General features: G+C 41.9%; 2 long non-coding RNA genes across 3 annotated transcripts; one reads left to right on the top strand and one right to left on the bottom strand.

The window, feature by feature from the left end:
- Positions 1 to 60: 60 nt before the first annotated feature.
- Positions 61 to 26,938, bottom strand: LOC123844266 (uncharacterized). Of its 2 annotated transcripts, none has more exons than XR_008506062.2 (3): positions 26,786 to 26,938; positions 2,156 to 2,427; positions 61 to 830 (listed from the first exon to the last, which is right to left on the bottom strand). It is a non-coding gene; the product is annotated as an uncharacterized LOC123844266 (long non-coding RNA). The 2 variants fall into 2 exon arrangements; XR_006790745.2 differs by having other exon boundaries at positions 26,817 to 26,932.
- On the top strand, positions 7,857 to 26,001 carry LOC129045815 (uncharacterized). Its single transcript, XR_008506061.2, has 3 exons — positions 7,857 to 8,437; positions 21,844 to 21,882; positions 22,135 to 26,001. It is a non-coding gene; the product is annotated as an uncharacterized LOC129045815 (long non-coding RNA).

Here is a 26,938-nt window from a genome sequence, read left to right as displayed (position 1 = left end):
AAGAAAACAACCGAATTCCAAACTGCCAGCAGGAAATCTTAGGTTAAGTACCCTATTTTATTCTGTGACGCGGAATAAACTTGACTAGTGGGAGAATAAGGAACTAGATAAAAGTGAAGAAGGGGGAGGAGGAGGAAGGAGTGTAGTTATCTACTTGCATATCTTAGGAAATTCTTCCAAGGAAAAAAAATGATGTAAAATTTGTGTTTTCTTGAATCTGGTATCCTAAACCTCTTTTCTATAAGAAACACCAAGTAAAAAGGCTTAGAATAGCTGATTCTTTTAAAATACATTTATTCTCAAGAGGATTTTTCCTTTTCCACTATAAACAAAATTCAGTAATTGCCCTGGACCTTATATATTTCCCTAGTACATTATAACTCAGCCGTATGAACACAGACTAGTTTAAAAAGGCCTTGAACCTAATCCAATTACACACCTCCCTCTCTGCTTTTTGTCTTTTAATTGTTAACACAGGGAACTTAATTTATTGACCTAAAATTTGGCTCGGACAGAATATTTTTGGTTGGAAATGGTAAGATACCACTTGAGAATTCATTTTGCTCTTAAGTGAGAATAATAATGGATTTGAAGAAAATAACTAGCTGAACGAAGAGATACCAGTTGCAGCCCCACGTTTGATGCTAAATTGTTTCCAGAAATGAAATGACTTTTCCCCGGAGGCCTTCATGGGTGGAGACAGAGACTTCATGGGAGAAACATGTTCTTGGCAAATGTCATGAAAAGTGTAGCTTCACGCCACAATTTGTTAACATTTATGCTCAGAATAGTAAACCACTCCTTCCAACAAGTTGAATTTGGCAGAAATCCTATAAAAAAAAAAAAAAGTTAGGTCAGAGAGCCCTGCTCAGGAACACAAACAGAAAGACATATGTGAAGTTTCCCTCTGAGGGAATATAAACTGCCCCCCAGCCATGACTGTGTCTGTGAACGCCCTCTCATCTGCATCTCGGGAAAATACCCAGGCAGGCTCCACTGGAGAGTAGACAAGGGAGTTACAACATTGCAGCCTGCATTATTAGCAATGTCTTATGACATCCCAAACACCTAGTACTGTACGGGGGGAGGAGTATGTCAACTCATCCAAGGTGGAGAATATATACTCTTCCTACCAAGAACCGCTGACCAATCTGATAAGAAATCAGTTGAATTCCAAAAACTAGTAATGGAATGAACAAACGCTATTGATTAATTATATAGAGAGGATGGAAAAAACAACCAAAACAACAAAAACCAAAAACCAACAGGTTCTTGAACAGTTAACTTGCTCTGTAAAGGAGAGCAGAGGATATAGCTCTGAACTATATTTTTAGTATCATGCTAAGACTAATCAAGGGAGGTCAAGGTACAACAAACAGAGCGGGGCGGGGGGGGGCGCTCTGAGGAGGAAGATATTCAGAAGGCTAAAGACTGGTATAAGCCAAGGAAGGGAAAGAAGGAGGTCAGCGCTCTCCAACACAGACGTCAGCCCTCCCACCCCACCCAGGCCACCATATTCTCCCTTCCAGAATGGCTGAGTCATAACCATTTTAACCACGAGAACAAATCAGAAGAGGGAGCCTGCCCAATATATGCGTATTGTGTATAGGAAACAAAACAAAACTAAAACTAAACAAATCAAATCTCAATATGCACTAGAAGCCTCACCCGAGAAATGCAGCGGGTTCTCCTGGGGGGCGGGAGCTGTCGTGGGATTGGGATGAGGTCGGCGCTCAGTGCTCACGCAGCCTGCCCTTCTGACATTACAGCCCTGACAAGTGCACCATAGCTCTCAAGGAATCCTCTCATTAGTTTTCACCACTCTGATGTGTTAAGATAACTTATGATTATGGTTTATTTTGCAATCTCAAATCATAGAGGGTAATAATGTGAGTCTTCCAGGGATGGTTTTCTGCTATGTTTTTGCTAAATCACTTTTATCATCTTTTTAAAATTTCGAGTCATTTTTAAGTGGATTCACCTGCAAGGTCCCATGTCATATGTGATTTTCATCTCACCTGGTTGTCACCCCACCCTCCTTCCCCTAACGTAGGGGAGCCTGAGTTCCAGGGTTTAGGGGAGAGGGTCATGTCCTCAGCTTCCCAATCCTCCAACCACCTTGACCCAGGGAGTGTGGGGAGGGAGGGTGCATTACCTGCCAGAGCTTCTGTGACGAAGCACTGCAAACCAAGCTACTTTACAGAAGCGTACTCTCTCCCAGTTCTGCAGGCTGGAAGTCAGGGTGTTGGCAGGACTGGTTCCTTCCGAGGCCTCTGTCCTCGGCATATAGATGACAGCGTTTTCCCTGCGTCCTCACTTGGTCTCCCTCTGTGTATATATTTGTGTTTACATTTCCTCTTCTTGATAGTTCACCAGCCATATTGGATTAGGAGCCACCCTAATGGCTTCATTTTAACTTGTTTATCTCTGTAAAGACATACAAGGAAAGAAAGACATCCCCTCTGTCCTCCTAGGTTCCATAGCTGGGTCTATAAAATATGCTGACAATAGGCAGATTAATAGCAGAAAGATATACACATTTATTAATTTTTAATATTATGTGCACGGGGGCATCACAGGACAAAAAGTAAACACCCCAAAAGGCAGTGAGATCCGAGAGCTCATATACCATCCCAGTAGGGGACGGAAGGGTATAGAGGCATCTCAGGGGGAAGTGAACGGGTTAGGGGAGATGGCTGGGTCCACAGAGGAACAGATGGGAGAGGAACAGTTTGTGACAGTTTGCATGTGGGGTTGACTTCTCAGTTCCTCTCCTGGGACAAGAGTCAGTCTTCCTGGTTGGTGAAGCTCCTGGTGAAGAGACTGAGGACATTGAGGTCCTTTTGGAGGATTTGTTTTCAGGCAGATGAGGGGAGTTCAGAGAAAGCCTTTCCCTGCACCTTCTGTATTTCTAGTGCCTTCCGCTCAAATAACCAGTATGCCATGGCCACGCATTTGAGGTGGCACGTCCTGGACTCCCTCAGACACTATCTCCAAACACAGTCACAATTTGAGCTACTAGAGGTTAGGATTTCAACATGATTTTAGAGGGGGGCACAATTCAACCCATAACAGGAGTCATGAGATATGTGCCCCCCCACCCCAACTTCTTTTCAGAAGAAAATTTAATTGTAGTAAACACTTAACATGAGATCTACCCTCTTAATAAATTGTAAGTGTGCAACACACTGTCGTTGAGTGTAGGTACACTGTTACATAGCAGATCGCTAGAGCTTTTTCATCTTACTTGAAACATTTGCCTATTGATTAATAACTCCTCATTGCCCCCTCCCCAGCCCCTGTCAACCACCATTTCCATCTTTGATTTTATGAATCTATTTGAAGATTATCTCCTATAAGTGGAGTCACGCAGAATCTGTCCTTCTGTGTCTGGCTCATCTCACTTAGCACAACGTTCTCAACATTCGTCTGTGTTGTCTCGTACTGTAGAGCTCCCTTCTGTTTGGAAGCTGATAGTACTCCGTTTGTGTGGATACACCACATTTTCTTTATCCACGCATCAGCCTAACTCTTGTGTTAAGACTCGAAAGGGGCTTGTTTAGAGGAGGTAAGGCAAACGTCTCTTTACTTAACTGCCCACTGCAGAGTCTCCTCTCTCTTGCTTGTTATCCCCACTATAGCACTGACGGACCAGCAAGGGTCTTCGTGTGAATCGGCTGCAGGACCCCATGGCTGGATCCAGCCTGTCTTCTTGCACCCTCCTTGCTCGCACAGCCCATCACTGCTCAGTAGCTGTGGACCCTGCACATTTCAGGGCCTCTGGGAGCAATGCCAGCAAGACAATGCAAGTCTGGACCAGCAGGGATGCCACAGGCCCCTGCCACATCATAGTGGGTGCCCAGCTGCAGGTCGGCCTCTCCAGCCCAGCTTGACCGTTCCCTTTCTCGGGTACAGACAGGTCGACCCAGCTGCTGGCTATCAGCTGTCCAGGGAGAAAACGTCCACCTTTTCTATCGAAGAGTCTAGAAGCCCCTCTCCCTTGCTATAGCAAAGCAAGAAAAGCACTCATTTCCTGCTAACTCTTTATGGCAAAAGACCTTCAACAAAGATCCCTGCTCCCCTCTCCTTTTATAAAATGGACCTTGGGGTGATTATTGGGCACAGGAGGCTGGCTCATTCTCAAGAGGTTTGTGGACCTACTCATAGAGGACTTGCGTTAGGATGTGGGATTCTTAACGCTTCCCAGACTGCCCAGCTTCAGGTCCTAGCCATCAACTCCAGAGGAACAAGGAGGGTGCCGCTCAGTTTTGTATTACAAAGCGTTTTGGAAATATCCTAAGAGCACTTTCTCAAATTTATCCTGGCACTCACAAAGCACACTACAGGCTTCTATGTTCTCAGCAAAGACACTGGATTCTTTTACTAAAATGAGAGTTTTATGATGGACAGAACTGGGAAGAAATAGCACACAGAGGTATCCAAATTCTTTCTCAAATTAACCTTTCCCTTGGAGACCATCATGGCAGTTGCAGTAGGAATGACAACCAGAAGAAAGCGGGACACAATGTGACATCCAAAAGGACACAGAAGTTCTTTGCTAAGAAAAGATGTCCAGAAATCTCTTCTTTTAAGATCATGGAGTCAGGCGCCTGGGTGGCTCAGTTGGTTAAGCAACTGCCTTCGGCTCAGGTCATGATCCTGGAGTCCCGGGATCGAGTCCCGCATGGGGCTCCCTGCTCAGCGAGGAGCCTGATTCTCCCTCTGACCCTCCCCCCTCTCATGTACTCTCTCTCATTCTCGCTCTCTCAAATGAATAAATAAATCTTTAAAAAAAAAAAAAAGATCATGGAGTCATGTAGGTTGTTACATTTGAGTGAAATGTCTCCATTCCTTGAAAATCTCCTGTTCCTAAAACACAGCCTCTTAGCTTGGATTTGGACATTACTGGTAAGAAACACTTAACTGAGTATATTTGAAACTCCAACTATACTTTCCTTATCTACTAATAAGATGTTTTGACATAGTCTAAAGTTACATTTAATAATATTTTTGGGCTTTTCTAGTTTTAAACGTAGGAATTCAGGCTCATTATAAAAGATGACAAAGTTTTCACAATTGCTATATTCTGCATTGTTAAATAATTTTCAAAACGTTTGTATAATCTATCCCCAAACTAGAACTTCTCAATCTGCATTCGCATAAATGAGTCACTGGAAAGTACTACAGCTTAGGAACTAAAACAGATTTGACCATGGGCTTCTTTCGCAGTGAAATAATATTTTAATGTTAAAAAAACTATTTTAAATATCTTGTTAACACCACTTTTTACATTTTAATAACATGAAACACCATTTAAGAAACAGTGCCATGGGCGCCTGGGTGGCTCAGTTGGTTAAGCAACTGCCTTCGGCTCAGGTCATGATCCTGGAGTCCCGGGATCGAGTCCCGCATCGGGCTCCCTGCTCGGCAGGGAGTCTGCTTCTCCCTCTGACCCTCCCCCCTCTCATGTGCTCTCTCTCTCATTCTCTCTGTCAAATAAATAAATAAAATCTTTAAAAAAAAAAAAAAGAAAAGAAACAGTGCCATGAACTATATTCAGTCTATATGGTGAAGACAAGATAGTTCATAATTGGAAAGACAGCCAATGTTTTCTGAACACATTTGCATGGTTTTCAAGAATAATTGTCACCGAAGTCTTGATGTTGTTCTTTTTTTTTTTTTTGAGGTAAATATATAACTATCTGTAAAAGTACACAGTTTCATATATTATATGTTCTAGTTTTTTCAGGCTGAAACTATCGTTCAAAACATTCGGTAATGTGAAAGGAAAACTCTAGTCTTCAAAAGGTCAGCGGTTTCCCACAGGAGGGGGAGAGGGTCGATCAGTCAAACAAATAGCAGGCTTTTCTGTAATGCGTGTTTTTATGGTAACTGATTTTGTTGTAGTGAGTTATGCAAATGATTCAAATGCTCTTCTATAAGGACACCGATCCTTTCCTTAAAAGAGTTACCTACCCATTGTTTCACACAGAAAAATGTACTGATGCGTCAAAAAAATTAACTATAATACTAAAAGCAGTTATATGCATTTTATACAAATATATAAGCTAGATTTTCACAAATATTTATAAGAATTTATGAAAATATCACATGCAGTAATTAAGGATTTTAAAATAAAATTTTGGCAGGCTTTGGTTGAATAACAAGTTGATATATGTAAATACACGCTATCTGTTCATCCAATTGCTTTGGGATCATATTTTAAAATGGAGTATTTATTTCCATGGTGTCCATAGCATGATGAGTGCACTTGGTAGCTCATGTCCATGCATTTATTAGAATATAGGGCTGCGGGGCGCCTGGGTGGCTCAGTTGGTTAAGCGACTGCCTTCGGCTCAGGTCATGATCCCGGAGTCCCTGGATCGAGTCCCGCATCGGGCTCCCTGCTCGGCGGGGAGTCTGCTTCTCCCTCTGACCCTCCCCCCTCTCATGTGCTTTCTCTCATTCTCTCTCTCACAAATAAATAAATAAAATCTTTAAAAAAAAAAAAGAATATAGGGCTGCATGTCAACCAAGTGTTCGCTATCACCTGTAGCTTGCCCATTGACTTGGCTTGACCAAATCAAGGAGGCATCTCTCCTCCCCACAGGGCCCTGAACTTTGGGTAGCCTGCAAGCACAAGCAAGTACTAAGGGCAAAGAATTCCCCCTCAACTGCTCATCCTGAGAGTCTGGAACCAACTGACCACAGAAAGATTTCTAATGAAACCGCCCAATCGCACTGTCTGTTGTCCACATCACTCGCCACCCTTCCAAGTCTTATACCCCTCCTTACTCTCCCTAAAACAGACCCCTGTTTGATTTTGAGATGCGTGCAGATTGATGTGCTCTCCCTATTTCCATAGACTTTTCTAATATGTCTCTCTTCACTTAAGTCTAGATTTCTCTTAACTTGACGTCACACACACATACCTTTTAACTGCATGTAAGTGTGTATTTGACATGTTTATTAAGTGGTACTTATGTGGCCTGTGAGGTGTTAGATGAAGTATGAGAAAATGTCACAAGTAATGTATTTTTTAAAAAATGCACAAAACATTGAAGGAGGCAGTCCAGAGTGGTTAATAACAGCTTTCTAGAAGAGTTTGGACATATAGTCAGCCGTAGAGAATGTACAACTTGGCTACTTTGGTAAATAAATGGGATTGTGATTGAGCCAGAGCCCCAAAATAATGTCTGAAAATGAATAAACAAACAAAACGTGGAGCTTCTTCTGAAAGGAATAAAGGAGAACAGCGTCCATATTTAATAGATTGGTGCCTTCCCTCATTTCTTATGTATTTAGTATTTGTTATACACTTGGCACTTCACAGGAATTCAAGACCAGATGATGGTTTGAATTCGACCCAAATCGTTTTCTCTTCTCATGTTATTTTACTGAACTGGCTGACATGATAACCCTGAATTGGGAATTTTTTATTTGTGACCCTGACTTTGATAAGCATCCAAAGATATCACAAGAAACCAGTAGGTTTTAATATGGAAAAGAAGAAGGGGAAATATGAAATTGGGGAACCTGTGAGACTAAACTGTAAGCCCTTTCCCATGTATGGAGGCTGTGCTCTGTGCCAAGTTCTCGACAATGTGATCACTTCCACTAACACTCATCAGATACGGAAGATCAAACCAAGATGCCATCCCCAACACTGACTCATTTTCTCGGCAGATCCTGGCTTATTTTCCTAAAAGTGGGAGGGGAGGATGAGAAGCTCTGGTATGGGCGCAGGCCCTAGATGGGAATGAAGTAGTCATTCACTGAGTATAAGAAAGAGCCAGACCCTGAGACCAGTGGGGATGCTCTGCGAGTGGGGACAGAGCTTAGTGGACAGCAATCAGGTGGTCGTTCCACTGGCTTCAGCTCCCCAAATTGCTGTCTTGAATAAGTTCCTCTTCCTTGAAATCAAAAGACCTCACTATACACCTAAATAGCTTATTCCAACCTGCTTGGAACCTTGTGATATAAGAAACACAAGGTGCTCATTGCCAACACTGACTCTGATTTAAAGATCAAAGAAAATGTAAGATGAAGAGGATGTTTCTGTCCTAAGAAAACAGAAGCAGAGAGAATTAAGGCAGACAGTAATTGAGGGAAACTTGGACTATACTTTTTGGCTTTTGCTTTTTGCTATTTCTTCTGCTGTTCTTACTGACATGTTATCCAAAAGTAGTTCTGTTTGTCTAGCTGTTTGTAAATTTGAATCACAAGAATCAATCAAAGTCAGTTCCCTGTGCCAACCAATAGGGGAAGAAGGAATGGCTCATGCAAGATGGAATTTGACAACAACTTGGCATGCGGGAACTCGCGTGGAAGCTGTCTGGGCGGCTGTGTGTGGAAACCGTGATAGGACTAGCGCGGAACACAACAGCGTGGGCGTTGATCTGTGCCTTAGGAAAGCATGCCAATTGCACACCATCAGGTAGGAGACTCGAGATGAGGGTTTCTGATTTTGTAATGATAGCTGTTTAGGTGTCATTTCTCTAACTGTTCTTTTGGGGCATGCCAGCTGAGTCGTCGCCTCTGAGCAGTCTCCTTAGGAATGACTTGAAGATCATCAGAACTTATCTGGGTTCGTATAAATATGATCTTTCCAATATTACTGGGTGGGACTCTTCCATTGGAATTTAGAGACTCGGTCATTATTTCAAGTAACTAAGTCAAGCTGTCCCAACATAACTGTACACAGCTTTCCTGAAAACTTAATTTGTGGTGTATAGATAAATCATTACATATATAGAGTATCAGTTTTTGCTATTGTCTTCTAGCTATTTATGTTTATTGGTGTTTGTCCAGACTGGGTCATGTCCATTCCCCTCATTCACACCTGCATGTTGGAAAGGCTCATTCCCCAAAGCTGAAGGTGTCCCCTCTTGGTGGTAACAGGGCTCGGGCATGAGCACCATGGAAGGACTCACTCACCCTGTTTGCTCACCTGACCTCTACTTACTAATTTTACTAACATATCAGGGTTTCCATCTTAAATGTAAGCCCTATAAGGCTATCTTTCTGTCTGTCTGTCTCTCTCTCTCTCTCTGATTTTGATGTTTTATTTTTGTTGTTGTTGCTGCTGCTATTTTTGGGGGGTGGGCGGGGGAGGGTTGCACCACATCATGAGCCAGAATACATTTGTCCCTTTATTTTCCACCAAGATGGGAGGTTTTATTTATTGGTCTCTTGGGTACGCTTATCATTCCAAACTGGAAGTTTGGGCACTGTGATCCAGCATTACTTGGAGAGCTTTTTTTAAACGGCCACACCCTAGACCAATTAAATCAGAACCAGTGGGAGCCAGGATGCTGTAAAAGCTGCCCTGGGGAATTATGAAGTGCAGCTGATGATAACCACTGGTGAGGGTCTAGCGGTGCCATCTGCAGATCCCCAGCCAGAGAGACAAAGAGACCCGCTCTAATTCACTTCCTCTTCTTACTTCAAAGCGGTTGTGACTACACTATGGGATCAAAGGGATTTCAAGCCCCTGGGGCCATGACTGCCAGAGGGCTCACAGCTCTGTGGGCCCAAAAGGCTTTGAAGTCCATGGTGGATTGCTAGGGCAGAGAGAAGGGGTCCATTGCAGACATCAAGTCCACAGTTTGCCGAAAAAGAACTGCTTCCCATGTACCTACACAGTGGGTCTGAGGTGGGAAGAAGACCATCACCACCACTTACACTTTAATCCTGGCTCTATTAAATGTTGCCCTTTATGATAAATGAATACTTAGTGTCTCTATAAAAGTGGAGAATGACTTTCTTTTCAGCCCTTAATTAATATGTCATTAAAAGTTTATCTGAGGTAGTGGGAAAAGTTTTACGTGTTTGATTACAGAGAAAATAATGCGAAGATGAATTCATTGTCTATTAACATTCTCCCATTAATAGCTGACCTCCTATAGACATCAGGTCTCTGCAGAACATACCTTAATTCAAATATCCATTAATAACAGAAGAAAAGGGGCACCTGGGTGGCTCGGTCATTAAGCGTCTGCCTTCGGCTCAGGTCATGACCTCAGGGTCCTGGGATCGAGCCCCACGTCGGGCTCCCTGTTCCGCGGGAAGCCTGCTTCTCCCTCTCCCACTCCCCCTGCTTGTGTTCCCTCTCTCACTATGTATCTCTCTGTCAAATAAATAAATAAAATCTTTAAAAAAATTTATAAAAAAAAGAATTCTGTTAAAAAAAAAAAACAGAAGAAAAATGCAGATTCTACTTTCTAAGTCTCCAACTGTATCAAAACATAACTATGTCTGTCCAACAGAGAGAATGGGAGGAGGGATTCTACAGCTTTAGGATTGCATGTGATAATTGACCACAGGTGCTCTGTTTCCTTTTTTTTTTTTAATGAACATTTCTAGGAACACATGATTCCCCATAGTTTGGCTCTACTGTATTTTTATGCCATGATCTGTTTATTATCTAAATATTAGTATGTCAGAACTGCTAGATAAGACAGGGATTGATTACATTACATTCCTAGAAAGAGGCAAATACTTTTTTTAAAAAAAAACGTACAATAGAAAAAAACCCATAAGCAAAGTTGCCAGTTGGGCTAATGCTTGTATTTACATATCTTACAGATTTTGATCATCAGGTTATTCCTCAGCAATAAATAACTATCTTCATAATACCAGAAGCTAGAAGTAGGTTGTCAGAGTTTGGGAATATTTTGCTGAGTCTTTTTAGAAATAAAGTAATGACACAGTTTAGAAAGCAAAGCATAGGGTAATTTCACTCGAGTCAATTTTGATAATTGAAATTTAATCTATTAATGTGCATCATAGGTAAATTGTGTTTTATGAAAAGTCATCTCTCTTTTTTTTTTAAGATTTTATTTATTTATTTGACAGAGAAAGAGACAGCGAGAGAGGGAACACAAGCAGGGGAAGTGGGAGAGGGAGAAGCAGGCTTCCCGCAGAACAGGGAGCCCGATGCGGGGCTCGATCCCAGGACCCTGGGATCATGACCTGAGCCGAAAGCAGACACTTAACGACTGAGCCACCTAGGCGCCCCAGTCATCTCATTTTTAACAAATTGAAGTAACATTTTAAATACTAACAGACTGAATCCGTTATTTCTGGATATAGGAAGCCTTCATCTTTACCCAAGGCTGTTTGTTAAAAAATGCACTATAATGTAAGAGGCCTGTCTCCTACAGGTGGGAAAGGGGAAGCCAGTCCCTTTATTAACAAACTTAAGTCAAATTTGGCTAGCACTTGGAAAATGTAATGTATTTACAAAGCAAGGTAATATAAAGTAGTGACTTGATGTGGAGTCAGAAAATTGAAAGCTACCTATATCGTTCATACCTACTACTATTAGCTAATCTGGGAGAGATGTACAAACTTTTAAATGTTTTTCCTACCATCACAAGTGTAAAGGGCGAATGTTCTGCTGAGCAGAAGCTACAGGACAAATACTTCACACCTTTCCAGCTATTACAACGATGACTAAGCAGGGTTGTGTTTTATCTACTTCCAGCCAACTTTACAACGTAGCTGAGATTTTGGCAGAATCCTTATACTTGATTAAGTGTCTGCAGTACTTAGATTTGGCGCAGACAAGTGATTTCCCCAAGGCCCTAAGCTGGAAAAATGGTGCGCGACAGGCAGGACTGACTTTTCCTGGCTCTGGTTCCCAGGCCTCAGGTTTGGACACGGGATCTTTTGGAGATTTAATCCACAATGCCCCAGAAGACCATTGTCTGCTGCAGCCGTATGGTGTAGGGCAGAACCTCTCCCACATGTGTGCGTCTGCATCATCTGGGATGGTGTCACGTGCAGATTCTGAACCGGAGGTCAGGTGGGAGCTGATCCTGAGCATTTTAACAGGTTCCCAGGTGGCACAAATGCTGCCCACAGACCACAGCTTGAGTTGCAAGAGTGAGGTTCTGTGGAAGAGCTAGGAGCCTCGCCGCCTCCTCATTCTTGGAAGTCAGGACTTCTGAGTACGAAGCCTGGCGGTAGGGGCTGGCTGGGCACCTCAACGAGGCTGTTTGACTTCCATAAGCCTGGATTCCTCACTTACAAATGGGAATGGCAGTACTCACTACTCAGACATGATTCTGAAAATCAGCTGAGATACTACGTGAAACCGAAATCACAGAGAATGAGAAACAGGAGGCATTTAATACACACTAAAATTCTTCCTCGGCTTTGAAAGGAACAAATTAGTTTGCTATCAAGGGAAGATGGTCAAAATAATACCACATCATAATTTCCCTTGTCTTGGAGAATTTACTCCTATATATGTTTATTTTTTCCCATAATAATATGCAGGAAATACATTACATTTTCCAAGTGCTAGCCAAATTTGACTTAAGTTTGTTAACATACTAAATCACTGACAGACAGAGGTCATCCTGACGCTTCTCTGGTCTCGGTCAAAGTGAACACTGGATCACCAAGAGAGCTCTTTCCATTAGATGTGGTGGCATTGTGCCGAATACATTCTCTTATGCTGTTTGATGACTTTTCATATGCCTGGGGAAAAAATTATTTTTTCCTTTTGGATATGTTTTTCTCATAATAAAAACTCCCTCTAAAACTGAAGGCAAAATTTACTTTAATGTGGAAATATATTCCAGCTTGAGAATGAATCAACGCCACATTTTTTTCCACGGAATGAAAGCATGATGTCATTAAGCTTTTGTGTGTTTTCACAGATGTTCGTCCCCTTTTGTCTGGATGTGAACTATCAGGACCACATTTTGCAGCCATATATTTTGTATGTACAGGTTGAAGCTAGAAATCAGGGAGAATTTTGGCTGAAATTTTCAGCTGCCTAAATTTCTATTTTTGGTAATTTTGCCCACCCTTAAAGCAAATATTTGGAACGTATCTATGCTGAGTGGCCTTTCCCGGCTGGTGATGGAACTTTTAGGACAAAGTGAACACACTGTTTCTGCTCCCTGTGCCCAGAGGGTGGGGACAAGGCCATTTTTCTCTTTAAATAGTCACAGATTGTATCACTAACCTTTGTGACCTTTCCTAATGATCCATGCCCATAACTTCAGCTTTGGAATACTGACAAGTTCAACTCTGACTAGTGTGACCTTTAAAAACATATGTTTTTACTCCTTAGCATTTTTCCCCATAAAAATGTCTGGCAGTAAGTGTCCACTCACCCCCCCTCCCCATTATGTAAATGAAAATAAATGATCTTGATCTCTTAAAAAAAGAAAACAAGAGTGCATAGTCTTGAATGATGTAGTCCTAGCTTACACACCATCTTTGCTAAATCTATGTATTAGAGTTAGTCCGTAAGAAACACAGATTTATATGTTTTAATATAACTTTGTCCCTAAGCATTTTTGTACCTCTTCTATCATTGGTTGGTATCTATGTGGCTCAAGACAGAAATGGAAAAGAAAATTTAACGGACAGAATCTAAAACAGGGGTAAGATGATTCCAGCTATGGCATAGTGGAAAGCAAAAGGATTTGGAGCTCAATCTAGGGTGACCAGCTGTCCCGTTCTATCTGGGACTGAAGGGTGTCCTGAGCCATGGGCTCTCAGGGATATCACCAGGAGAGCTGGTCACCTCACCTGCCACACACTGGGCTCAAATATAGACTCCACCTTTACCGGTCTTGGGGACTTTTGGCAAACCAGCTTGTCAGAGCCTTAGTTATCTCTATGGTAAAGAGTAAGAGTAACTAACTAGGGACACCTGGATGGCTCAGTTGGTTAAGCATCCGACTCTTCGTTTCAGCTCAAGTCATGATCTCACAGTCGTAAGTTCAAGCCCTGAATGGGGCTCTGCACTCAGGGGAGGAGTCTGAGATTCTCTCTCCTCTCCGTCTGTCACTCCCACTCCTGTTCTCTCTCTCTCTAAAATAAATAAATAAATCTTAAAAAAATAGAGTAACTATTCCTTAAGGTTTTAAAGATTAGAGACAGTATCTGCAAAAAGAATGGTCTGAAACATGGTGGTGAAAATAGCAAGAATGTGCTGAGCCCTCCTAATATACCTGACCCCATACAAGGCATTTGACACACTCTCTTCTTCACTCTCACAACAGCCCCACAGTGTGGGGGTCAAGCCATTTTCAGACCCTCCCAAAGGACGAAACCTTGGCCTCCAGAGGCTGAGAACTCACCCACTCACTGCTGGTGGCTGGCTGAGCTCCATCTTGAGTGCAAACCCTCTGCAAGTTCCCATCACTCGTGCTGTCTACACCAATAACTAATAAGCTGGTGCTCCAGATAAAAATAAAAATGATGGATCTTGCCCCCCTCCTCGCCACCCCTCCCCACGCACATAGCAGTGACCCCAAAGCACTAAACTTAGGAAGGCCTGCTGCCAGTGTCGCCCCAGAATCAGAGACCAGTTGCCTTTGGGGTCCTGCAGAAAGCCACACAGATTCTGCCCCAGTTTTCCACAGCCAAGGCAGAATTTGGGTTGGCGGATTCCAAAGCGGAATGCAAACATCTCTCTAATAGCTGATGTCCACTGACTCGTTTACTTGCCCAGTGTCTTAAGTCAGCTGTGCCTTCACGTTTTAATAATGTCTTGCACTGGGAGGGCTGTGGACTGCTGTGCAGTGCTTTATTTCTGGATCTCAAGAAGCTAGACTTTCATTTTATAACTATTCAAAACTGGCAGAAGTGCTTCTGCTGTCACGGTGCTCCCCACCACATCGCCATAGCCTGGCAGGCTGAGGAGCCCGGGCCAGGGCACACTGTCAGGCCTCTCTAGTCTACCGGGCATTGGCTTTCTTTTCCGTGAATCGCTCATCTGAGCTCTGGCTCATGCCAGTCGCATCTTCAATTTATTTTGTGGCCTGAGCACTCCCCACTGAAGACAGCCTGTGGCCGTCATCTGCCCAACCGTGTGGAATAATCTATTAGAGAGAATTCTGTTATTCTAAGAAGTCAAAGACCCATGATTCCCTTGGCATACTTTCACACGATTAGAGTTGCCAGGACTCGGGGCCTTGTTGGGTATAGGCTTCTGTGACCGTTCATGCCAGACTCTACTTTTTCCCATCAGAGGCCAATTTTTAATCCCTTCTCTTATGCTGATGGAGATGTTCTTTTTGTTTTCCTTCCTAACACAAGTGGGAAGCTTCCAGAGCCCAAAAGTGAGAGGGCAAATGACTTCCCTTGTTTATTTCAGTTTATTTACTTTGTGAATATTTTTTAAATATTTATATGTTCTATGAATCACTTAAATTTCAAAGTTTAGTGAGGTTATTTCCTTCACTTATCCAAAAAAAAAAAAAAAGGAAAGAAAAGAAAAAATTGGAAATACTCCTATGACCCTTTAATGAAGGAAAAAAAAAATATCACCACCCATTTCTTACTCCTGATTTTATCACTGCCTGTCTTTCATCAACTTTTGGGGGATCCATTATAACCTGGGGTCATTACCACAGCTCAGTCAGTTTTTAAAAGGCTGAGTCAACCGTTAGAGGTAGTCTTGGACTTCAAATATCTCCTGGGCACATTCCATTGATTTTGCAATCTCTCCTGGGTTAATACAAAATTAAGTAGATCAGTTTTGCTTTTTAGAGTAATATATTATGGCTGGCATAACCACTCCCTTTTACCAGAATCACTGACAAGGGAAAATAACATTTATCTTGGATTTATATTTTAGGAAAAAAAATCACTCGTGTTTTACTGGCTCCCCTCAATATAATCAAAAAGCCAAAGCAAAATAAGCAAGCCAACAAAAAAGCATCACATTATTTTTCAATGACTTTTAAAATATGAAATAATGATCCAGTTAACTCTATGCCATTTATTTGACTATTTTCATATTTAGAAAGCAAAAATGTGAAAGTGAGCTGATGGAACCAATAGAGTTTATTTAATTATATCATATCCATGAAAGTACATGCACTTTATTTTTAGCAATTAGCTCATGCACAAAATCATTGATTACTAATTATTACCATAAGCACAATTTCCCCACAACATTTTCTTACACAAATTTCCAACATACAAAAAAGTTAACAGAACTGCATAATAAACACAGTCCCAACCTAGATTTTACAATTAACATTCATTATGTCTTATTCCATACCTATCCATCTTTCTCATTCCTCTGTCCATAAATCAATCCATCCTAAGCACAATTTTAACAAGTTAAATTACCTCATTTTCCACCCATGGAAGTTTGGAAGCAATCAATTAGAATGGATTTCTACAAGCAAAGAGTATCCATAGAAGGCCTGATAGATCTTGGTCTACTAACAAACTTAAGATTTGATGTGAATGACACTCAGTGAAGTGACGGTTGCCAAGTAGTAAGAAGAGCTCAAGAATCTTAACAGTTGGAGGCAGCAGTGTGGAAGATAGGCATAGTACAGCCACATCATATAAGCTACAAATCCCATCCTGGGCACAAGAGTCTGCAACCTTCATGAAGACTAGATAGGGCCACAAAATCCTTCTCAACACAGTATTCTGGGCAGTCACCACCAATAGCTCAGAACTTCCCGTCCAGGTAAAATTTAATTGCCATCCATGGTAGGGCAGACACCCTTCATACACACCTCAAAACTTCAAGGGCAGCTATATCAAACACAGATTGATATTGATTATTGATGACCATGAAGTCGACAAGTATAGAGTCGCTAATATATGCAATACCACTACTCCTCCAAGTTTTGAAAAATCAGGTATTCTCCACAAATTTTGCTTAATGGGAGGAAGGAAAGAAGGAAGGAAGGAAGGAAGGAAGGAAGGAAGGAAGGAAGGAAGGAAGGAAGGAAGGAAGGAAGGAAGGAGAAAGAAAGAAAGAAAGAAAGAAAGAAAGAAAGAAAGAAAGAAAGAAAGAAAGAAAGAAAGAAAGAAAGAAAGAAAACTGAGGTTTTTGCATGATGACTCTAGCCCTCCTAAGAAGTTCTGCTGCCTGGGATGAACCTGGGCAGTTGTAAGGATGAGATGTTCTCTTAGGGGGCTTTGGTTTTACAGAAAAAAAGAGAACAATCCAAGTTAAGAAAAAAGTTATGGAAGATTTGCAGGGTGTGGGTTGAGACATCAGTTGGATTCAACAGATGGCCTGAGTGTATGCTGGGTGTTCGAGACAGGGCAGAGGGTGGGGATGAATAATGAGGAGGAAGGAGAGTTATATGTAAATATACAGCCATTTTCTGAATATCGGATTTTGTTGGAATAAACATGATTTGGCTTTTATCATTTGGTATGCAATCTGAAAGGCCTTAATAAAACAACAAACTTCACTGAGCTTGATTTTGCGTTTTTATGATTTCTTAGTCTATTGACTGCACACTGTTAGTGGTAAGGCAGAGATTATGAAATAATCTGAGCAAAAAGTATGTAATTAAGACAGAAGACAGAGATAATTTTAATATATATTTTTAAAAGGCTACAAGGAAAATAAAAGTAAACTTTTCAAAACGTTCTAGCATACTAGTGAGAAACTTCATTCATCTAGAAGATTCCTAGACGTGAACTAGCTCATTCTCTAACCAAACCAGAGATGAGGCATTAATTAGCATATCCACAGAGCAATATATTTTGTGACAGGGTGACTTTTTAAATAAAGTGAGAAAATTGCTTTTAATTCATCCGATGTTTACAAGCTCAATGGGGTTGTGTTTTGAGGTCTGCTGACAGTATGGCACGCATGCATGATGGTGGCCGCAGGGTGTCTGAATTCTGTGTATATAACTCGCCTCCTTGCGTTGTTTGTGTAGCTGGCCAGTGAACAGAAAGGGTTCCCTTTCTTCTCATTCTAAGACCTCTGAGGTCAATAAGGAATATCATGTTTCCTAGTAGTATGTTATAAGAAGAAGGTTGCCTTGTGAGGTTCAGAAGCTCCATGTGTCCCCAACTGTGTCCACAAATACTTGAGTTGTGTTTCCATTCTGTTTATGGTACAGCGAAAGCTGCCACATCTTAGAGTGGAGCCCTGGTGAGCAGTGGTGTCAAGAATACAAAATCAATGTAAAGAAATCAGTTGCATCGTTAGGGTGGTCCATGGACCAGCAGGGGGGAGCATGAAGACAAAGCGTCTTGACACATGTTGATAAAATGATGACACAGCAAACATGTGAAGGGACACATATTTCAGTATGGGCCAGATGACGGGCTCCAGTCAAATGGAGCCAAATCCTGGTGGGTCTAGTAGAAATAAAGATTCAGAGAATGGAAAAATCATTGAAACGCTTACAATTTGCCACAGTCTAAAACACAAACTCAGGCTATTTCCTTAAAGGCTTTGAGGATTCTGCCCCTTAACCTTCCTTGCATTCCCAGACTGGCATAAATGCTTCCCATTGTTGGCAATATTGTCAACAAAATCCTTTTCAGTGGGCTGCTTCAGAAACGATAATTATGTGTTCCTAGAATTATATTTTTGCTTCAAGGACATTTGAGAAGGGCTGACATGCTCTTTTCAGAAATGAAATGATTGTGAAGATACTAGCTTCATAATCTATGTGCAAAACTCATTTGGGTTGGGTACTTAGTATGTGTATGTGAGTTTGTATATGTACATATAACATCCTTTGTAGACCCAGTATCTGGTAACCATTGTTAAGATTTGGTTGTTAAGAGAAATAGAGAGGTTTATTCTGAGCATTGTTTTTCCAGCCATTTATCCTAACTCTGATATTAACAGAAGAGAGCTTTTTTGTTGAGTTGTTGTAAAGTAGTGTTGACTTTATAGACTTTCACAGTGTGCTCTGGGAGGTTTCAGTGTATCTAGGATTTTGTGACATCAGGGATTCCCAGCTGTCCCCCTAGAACATCATTCTGTCTGTGACTGTGCTATGACCTTTGACACTGGGTCACACTACTGTCCCTCACCCATGTGGGCCACCCTTCCACTCCCCCTCTTTGGGTACTGCACAGAGAGAATGCCATATATCTTAGATGCTAGTTTATAAATCTGGATTTATGTACACTATAGAATCAGTGTTATATAAGAAATCATATTTATAAGTTTGAAGTTTCTATGGCTTACATACAACAGAACACCCTATTCTAGAAAAGTCCATGGAACAAGGAGATGCCTTTGTCTTTTCATGGGCTGGAGGAGTGATTAGGATCTCAAAACCATTTCACCTTGTTTTCCAAAGTCTGTTTCTCTTGATTAGTGTGTGAATTACCACAGGAACAGTGGCCATTTCTGCCTTGTTCACTCTTGGGCCCCGAGCCCCCAGTGCAGTGCTAACATATGACTCGTCCTCAACCACAGTGTTTTGAATGGAAGCCTGGATGAACACGTAACAGGTCTTATCCCTCCAACGGAGGCAGAGAGCCATGAGGCAGATTCTCTGAGCAGATTTGGGAGCTTCATGCACCCCCATGAGAAAAGGTGTTGGGATTCATAGAGTATTGTTGGTGAAGGGAAAGTAGGTTAAAAATAAGGGGCTTTTCAGAATACAAAATCAATGTAAAGAAATCAGTTGCATTTCTATACACTAGCAATGAGACAGAAGAAAGAAAAATTAAGGAATCTATCTCATTTACAGTTACACCCAAAGCCATAAGATACCTAGGAATAAACCCAACCAAAGAGGTAAAGGACCTATACACTGAAAACTATAGAACACTCATGAAACAAACTGAGGAAGATACAAAGAAATGGAAAAATGTTCCATGCTCATGGATTAGAAGAACAAATATTGTTAAAGTGTCTATGCTTCCCAGAGCAATCTACACATTCAATGCAATCCCTATCAAAATGCCATAAGTTTTTTTTCACAGAGCTGGAACCAATAATCCTAAAATTTGTATGGAACTAGAAAAGATGCAAATAGCCAAAAGAAAGTTGAAAAAGAAAACCAAAGCTGGAGGCATCACAATTTTGGACTTCAAGCTATATTACAAAGCTGTCATCATCAAGACAGTATGGTAATGGCACAAAAACAGACACTTAGGGGGCGCCTGGGTGGCTCAGTTGGGTAAGCGACGGCCTTCAGCTCAGGTCATGATCCTGGAGTCCCGGGATCGAGTCCCACATCAGGCTCCCTGCTCAGCAGGGAGTCTGCTTCTCCCTCTGACCCTCCTCCCTCTCATGCTTTCTGTCTCTCATTCTCTCTCTCACAAATAAATAAAAAAAAAAAAATTAAAAAAAAAGAAAACAGACACTTAGATCAATGGAATAGTATAGAGAACCCAGAAATGGACCATCAACACTATGCTCAACTAATCTTCGACGAAGCAGGAAAGAATATCCAATGGAAAAAAGACAGTCTCTTCAACAAATGGTGTTGGGAAAATTGGATAGCCACATGCAGAAGAATGAAACTGGACCATTTCCTTACACCACACACAAAAATAGACTCCAAATGGTTAAAAGACCTAAATGTGAGACAGGAGTCCATCAAAATCCTAAAGGGGAACACAGGCAGCAACTTCTTCGACCTCAGCCGCAGCAACTTCTTCCTAGAAACATCACCAAAGGCAAGGGAAGCAAGGGCAAAAATGAACTATTGGGACTTCATCAAGATAAAAAGTTTTTGCACAGCAAAGGAAACAGCCAACAAAACCAAAAGACAACCTACAGAATGGGAGAAGATATTTGCGAATGTTTTATCAGATAAAGGGTTAGTATCCAAAACCTATAAAGAACTTATCAAACTTAACACCCAAAGAACAAAGAATCCAATCAAGAAATGGGCAGAAGACATGAACAAACATTTCTCCAATGACATACAATTGGCCGACAGACATGAAAAAATGCTCAACATCACTCAACATCAGCAAAATAAAAATCAAAACCACAACAAAATACCACCTCACACCAGTCAGAATGGCTAAAATTAACAAGTCAGGAAACAACAAATGTTGACAAGAATGAGGAGAAAGGGGAACCCTCCTACACTGTTGGTGGGAATGCAAGCTGGTGCAGCCACTCTGGAAAACAGTATGGAGGTTACTCAAAAAATTAAAAATAGAACTCCCCTAGGACCCAGCAATTGCACTGCTGTGTATTTACCCCAAGGATACAAATATAATGATCCAAAGGGGCACCTGCACCCCAATGTTTATAGCAGCAATGTCCACGATAGCCAAACTATGGGAAGAGCCCAGATGTCCATGAACAGATGACTAGATAGATAAGATGTGGTGTATATACACAATTGAATACTACTCAAACATCAAAAAAAAAAAAAAGCAATCTTGCCACTTGCAAAGATGTGGATGGAACTAGAGGGTATTATGCTAAGTGAAATAAGTCGATCAGAGGAAGAATTATCATATGATCTCACTGATACATGGAATTTAAGAAACAAAACAAAAGACCATAGGGGAAGAGAGAAAAAAATAAAACAAGATGAAATCAGAGAGGGAGGCAAACCATAAGAGATTCTTAATCATAGGAAACAAACCAAGGGTTGCTGGAGGGGAGGTGGGTGGGGGATGGGGTAACTGGGTGATGGGCATTAAGGAGGGCACGTGATGTAATGAGCACTGGGTGTTATGTAAGACTGATGAATCACTGCCTCTACCTCTGAAACCATAATACATTATATGTTAACTAACTGAATTTAAATTAAATTAAATTAAATTTTGAAAAAATAAGGAGCCTTTTCATCCCACATCTGGTGAGTGCTGAGAGACACCTCAGCAAGTGTTCTGCATGTGCAAAGCCACAAGAACTTCTTAGGATCTCTCTTCTCATTCTAAATAAATATTTACTTTTGAACCAATTTATTTGTATTCATAACTTTGCTGTTTTTATTTAAAAAAAAAAAGTTTCTAGGACTTGTATAAGTTTTAGACTCCACAAAATGTGGCTCAGTCCCAAATAAAATGTGACAGTATTTTTCTCTCTTTTTCCTCTTGTTATGTCTCTCCTCCCCCTTTTTATTTTCCTGACTTCACGCCTGCCTTCGGCCCATTTAACAGCCCAGCGACAGATATTCAACACCGTCTGTAGCAATAAAAGTAAGAATCTCTTTTACCAATAGTATGGGACTTGTAATGTGGTAGATGTTTATCTCCCTCCCAGCGCCACAAAAACCACTAACATTTAGGGGGTGTCTCCCTTGACGAGTCTTTGTGGCTTCAGGGCCCCACAACCCACTCTGGATTTCTTGTCCCCCGCTTCCCCTGAGTTACCAGGACATGAGAATAGGGTCTATGTGTGCCAAGCTCATGTTTGAAACTAGGATTTATTTATTTATTTTTTTTTTTAAGAAGTGACACAAAACCTGGAGACAGCTGAGGCATATTCTGGAGATGGCTGCAGCATGAGGCTCGCAGATGGGGAAAGGGTGTCCAGTGCCATGCTGGGATCTGATGGATCAGCACTCAGCGGCCTGTGTTCCCCGACACCTGGTTTCCTCTGGGTCTTCACATTTTCCCCAGGTTCATTCTCCAGATGTCCTGTAATTTCTGTAAACCACCAGATAGCTTTCTAACAAATTCCTTTCTGCTAATATTAATAGGACTCCCTTTCTTTTGTTCGCATGCGAGAACCTGCCCAAAGCACGTTTTAAATCTTATCTTGGAGATCTTATCTTCTAAGCCACTCTCTCTCGTTTTCTATAAGGGGAAACTGAGTCTGCTGGGAGAGTTTGAGGAGACAGCTCATTTCGCAGAACATATCTGGAACTGAGGATCTAGTGATGGGGACTTGACATTTCTCTGTCACTCAGACATAAGTGGCAAATAAATCTCTACTAATGAATCATTTCTCATTTCTCATTTCTCATTCTATAAAACAGAGTCCTGTACATCTGTGCAGGACTCAAGGACACTGCACAGAAGCCCTGACTCCTGGTAACACTGAGCTTAATGAAATATAAATTTCATTTCCTAAAACCTCCTCTTTCAATAAGTCTTTGCTCTCTTACTCCAATCACTCGATTGCCCCCCACTTCCCAGAATTTGGGGAATGGAAACAGAGGAATAGAGGATGACACTGGGTTCTCAATATTGGGAGAAAGATGACTTATCAATCACATACACACATCACAAAAGCAATCAGCAAAGAAAATGTTCAAGATGGTTTAAGGGGAGGGCGCCTGGGTGGCTCAGTTGGTTAAGCGACTGCCTTCAGCTCAGGTCATGATCCTGGAGTCCCGGGATCGAGTCCCGCATCGGGCTCCCTGCTCAGCAGGGAGTCTGCTTCTCCCTCTGACCCTCCCCCCTCTCATGTTCTCTCTCTCTCTCTCATCTCTCTCTCAAATAAATAAATAAAATCTTTTAAAAAAAAAAAAGATGGTTTAAGGGGAAACAACCATTCTTGAATGTAGAGATGGGGAAAAAGGAACAGAACTTGGTAACAGAAATAACTGATAAGTGGCTACATAAGAATCAGAAGGAGAAACCAGCCAGAATCAGGAGTGTGCATGCCATGAGTGCCCACAGAATAGTGTGCTCTAAGAAGAAGGGTGTGGTCAACAGCACCATCCCAAGCGGAAGACCAAGAAGCAGGAGGATTCAATAGGAAAACAGATTTGGGATCTGCTATGGACTGTATGCTTGTGTCCCTCCCCCACCACCCCCACCTCCAAATTCCTGTGTTAAATTCTATCTCCCAAGCTGACAATGTTAGGAGGAGGGGCCTTTGGGAGGTGATGAGGTCATGAGGGTGGAGCCCCCAGGATAGGATCAGTGCCCTTATAAGAGACCCCAGGGAGCCCCCTCGCCCCTTCCGTCAGGTAAAGACTCAGGGAAAAGATGCTGTCTATGAATCAGGAAGAGGGTTCTCACCAGACACAGGGTGCCTTGATCTTGGACTTCCAGCTTCCAGAGCTGTGGGGTTGCTGTTTATGAGCCCCCCAGTCTGTGGTATTTTGTTACAGCAGCCAAAGCACTAAGACAGAAACCAAGATAGTACTGAAGATCTTATTAAAAAATGGCCTTTTGGCATAGAAAATGCAGGAGATTGGGATTAGCTGAGAAATGGGTAGGCGATAGGGATGTGAAAGCTAAGAATATATACAACTACTCCTTCCAAGAAATCTGCCATTGAAAGGGTGGTGAGAGATGGTATATTTTTTTAAAAGATTTTATTTATTTATTTATTTGAGAGTGAGAGAGAGCGAGAGCATGAGTGGGGGTGGAGGGCAGAAGGAGAGGAAGAAGTAGGCTCCGAGCTGATCAGGGAGCTCCATCCCAAGACTCTGGGATCATGACCTGGGCTGAAGGCAGATGCTTAATTGACTGAGCCACCCAGGTGCCCCATGGGAGATGGTGTATTTAATCAAACCACAGCCATGGCCATAGATTCTTCCTCCACACAATGCCATCTCCCTCTGAGGACAGCCAAGAGTCTACCCAGTGTGTTAAACAGACCTAACTCTTCTTATGAAGAGTTACCCCCCAAAAGGAGAGGGGGGTGGGGGGATGGGTTAGCCCGGTGATGGGTATTAAAGAGGGCAGGTAGTGAATGGAGCACTGGGTGTTAAATGCAAACAGTGAATCATGGAACACTACATCAAAAACTAATGATGCAATGTATGGTGATTAACATAACATAATAAAATTAAAAATAAATAAATAAATACGATAGGTCTCTCTGCCCTCTCTGCCCTCCCTTGCTGAAATGTGCAATAATTTCAATGTTGCTTCAGATTGTACTTTGATAACATGTTGCCACAGTGAGATACCACCTCATACTCTCTAGGATAGCCATAATCTATTTAAAAAAACAAAAAACAATAAGTTTTGGTGAAAATATGGAGAAATTAAGATGCTCACATGTTTGGTGGGAATGTAAAATGATACAATGCTATGGAAACAGGTTGGCTAAATGTAATTACTATATGATGCAACAATTCTACTCCTAGGTACACAGCAAGAAGAACTGAAAACAGGTGTTCAAACAAAAACTTGCACATGAATACTTATAGCAGCATTATTCATAATAGCCAAAAGGTAGGAGCAACCCAAACGTCCATTGATGGATAGATAAACAAAATGTGGTACAATCATACAAAGGAATATTATTCAGGCATGAAAAGGAATAAAGACCTGATTCTTGCTACAATACGGATGAGCCTCAAAAATGTCATGCTGAGTGAAAGATGCCAAGACACAAAAAGACACATATTCATTCCATTTATATGAAATATGCAGAATAGGCAAATCCATAGAAACAAAAAAAAAAAAAATCAGTTGGTGCCAGGGGCTGGGGGCAAGGGGAAATGGGGAGTGGCCCTCTGGTTTGGGGTTTCCTTTTGGGTTGATGAAGACTCTCTGAAACTAGATGGAGGTAGTCGCTATACAACATTGGGAATGCACTAAATGAGACTGTATTATACATGTTTAAGAGATTAAAATGGTCAATTTATGTTATGTGAATTCTAATTCAATAAAAAAACCATTTGGTTCCTATTTAAAAATTATTTTGACCCCTAAACCTTGAGATTACTTAGTGAAGGACATGTTTTTAACCTGAAAGTTTCAAAACTATAGATTCTTCTTTCTAAAGATTGTTACTTATTTGAGAGAGGGAGAATGAGAGAGCGAGAGAGAACATGAGAGGGGTAGAGGGAGAGGGAGAAGCAGGCTCCCCGCTGAGCAGGGAGCCGGATGCAGGACTTGATCCTGGGACTCTAGGATCATGACCTGAGCCAAAAGCAGTCACTTAACCAACTGAGCCACCCAGGCGCCCCGAAGCTGTAGATTATTAAGCCGTCTCTAGATAACCTTCCAACCCCTTGTTAGCCTAAGAGATGTTAGTCCGATTTCTAAACCTATCTATGACTTTCAAGTCTGATTGAAAGTTGATTTTTTTCAATCATGATATAGTTGGTAAACTCTCATTTGGAAATGGAATGTTAACTATTTTAAATCAGAAAACCAAGATTCTAAAGACTTTCTCTCTGAGAATCGAGAGAGGTCAAACCCTTCCACCGAAGGGTCAGTCAGCCCATGTCGCTCTTCATATCATCTCCAAAGAAAGAATTCATGATTTATTGTGCAAATTGATCATCAGAATGGACATTTACTTTTCTTTTTTTTTTTTTTAAAGATTTTATTTATTTATTTGACACACAGAGAGTGAGCACAAGCAGGTGGAGTGGCAAGCAGAGGGAGAAGCAGGCTCCCCGTGGAGCAGGGAGCCTGATGTGGGACTCGATCCCAGGACCCTGGGATCATGACCTGAGCCGAAGGGAGACGCTCAACCATCTGAGCCACCCAGGTGCTCCTGTTTTCTTTGTATTTACATCCTATCTACTTTGAAGAAGGATCTGAAGCACTGTGTTATTCTTGTGAGTACAGTGATCTTTATGGTCTTTTAAGTTGTAAAATTTCAGGAGTACTAGAAAAGTTCTCTTCCCCCAAAACTACACGCTCACACGTCTGCAATCCTAGATTCTGTAAGAAGGTGTAATGACTGCTGGAGATGGCAGGGTCTTAACGCCCCACGAGCGTCAGCCCCGCTGCGGGGTCTATATATAACAGGAGAAGCAGCACATGCAGCCCCCTGGCACCTTCTCCACTCCGTCAATGCAGGGCTAGCACGGGGGACCTGAATATCCCCCACCCCTCCCCTCGGGCAAGCCCATACTTAACTGTCATTGCCAGAGGGGCAGCTTTAAGAAGGACAGGTTTCCTGCTTACAGCCCGCAGGCACAGTGCGTATTTCTGACTTGGGGTTTTCCTGCTCCCTCTCATTGGGGAGAAAGCAAAGCGCGAGTGACCCACACACCCTGAAGCACCTTTCCTTGGGCACAGGTTCATGCGTTTTCGGGAACTGGCGTGGGAGGCGTAGTTGAACCTGCCACAGAGGCCTGCATTTCACCAAATCCTTCCGGCGACCCGAGCTCAGCGCCAGGGAGCATGGAAGATATAACATAACATACCACTGACGAACGTTCCTCACGTGACTCACCCCAGAAGCACGGCCCCACTCTGCGCCTTACCCTTTCTGTGGAAAACATTCTCCAGGGCCCTTGGAAGAGGATGACTTCTGTCAGGGGATATTTTTAGGAATCCGTTGACTGGCATTCAGCATAACAAGGCAGCATCCAATTGGAGAGGAACG

Source organism: Mirounga angustirostris, unplaced genomic scaffold (assembly GCF_029215605.1).
Source record: "Mirounga angustirostris isolate CCGP_5_RB_7025 unplaced genomic scaffold, mMirAng1.0.hap1 SCAF_5, whole genome shotgun sequence".
In the NCBI taxonomy this organism is placed as follows: domain Eukaryota; kingdom Metazoa; phylum Chordata; class Mammalia; order Carnivora; family Phocidae; genus Mirounga; species Mirounga angustirostris.
This window is presented reverse-complemented; position numbering and strand designations above follow the sequence as displayed.